Below are 1,118 nucleotides of genomic sequence, written 5' to 3' on the forward strand. Positions count from 1 at the left end.
CAGGGATGTGGGTATTTACTGGGATGTGGGGGATGTGGGTATTTATAGGGAGATGGGTATTTACTGGGATGTGGGTATTTATAGGGAGATGGGTATTTACTGGGATGTGGGGGATGTGGGTATTTACAGGGATGTGGGTATTTACTGGGATGTGGGGGATGTGGGTATTTATAGGGAGATGGGTATTTACTGGGATGTGGGGGATGTGGGTATTTATAGGGAGATGGGTATTTACTGGGATGTGGGTATTTACTGGGATGTGGGGGATGTGGGTATTTATAGGGAGATGGGTATTTACTGGGATGTGGGTATTTACAGGGAGATGGGTATTTACTGGGATGTGGGGGATGTGGGTATTTACAGGGAGGTGGGTATTTACTGGGACATGGGGATGTGGGTATTTATAGGGATGTGGGTATTTACTGGGATGTGGGTATTTATAGGGAGATGGGTATTTACTGGGATGTGGGGGATGTGGGTATTTACAGGGATGTGGGTATTTACTGGGATGTGGGTATTTATAGGGAGATGGGTATTTACTGGGATGTGGGTATTTACAGGGAGATGGGTATTTACTGGGATGTGGGGGATGTGGGTATTTACAGGGAGGTGGGTATTTACTGGGACATGGGGATGTGGGTATTTATAGGGATGTGGGGGATGTGGGTATTTATAGGGAGATGGGTATTTACTGGGATGTGGGTATTTATAGGGATGTGGGTATTTACTGGGATGTGGGGGATGTGGGTATTTATAGGGAGATGGGTATTTACTGGGATGTGGGGGATGTGGGTATTTATAGGGAGATGGGTATTTACTGGGATGTGGGTATTTACAGGGAGATGGGTATTTACTGGGACATGGGGATGTGGGTACTTATAGGGATGTGGGTATTTACTGGGATGTGGGGGATGTGGGTATTTATAGGGATGTGGGTATTTACTGGGATGTGGGGGATGTGGGTATTTACTGGGACATAGGGATGTGGGTATTTATAGGGAGATGGGTATTTACTGGGATGCGGGGGAAAGTTGATTTCCAGGGACAGCGCCACCAGCTGGTTCTAATTGTTACAGCGGATGGACCAATAGGAGCGGAGTTTGTGGCTTTTTTTCCAG

This window comes from Stegostoma tigrinum, chromosome 29 (genome assembly GCF_030684315.1).
Source record: "Stegostoma tigrinum isolate sSteTig4 chromosome 29, sSteTig4.hap1, whole genome shotgun sequence".
In the NCBI taxonomy this organism is placed as follows: Eukaryota; Metazoa; Chordata; class Chondrichthyes; order Orectolobiformes; family Stegostomatidae; genus Stegostoma; species Stegostoma tigrinum.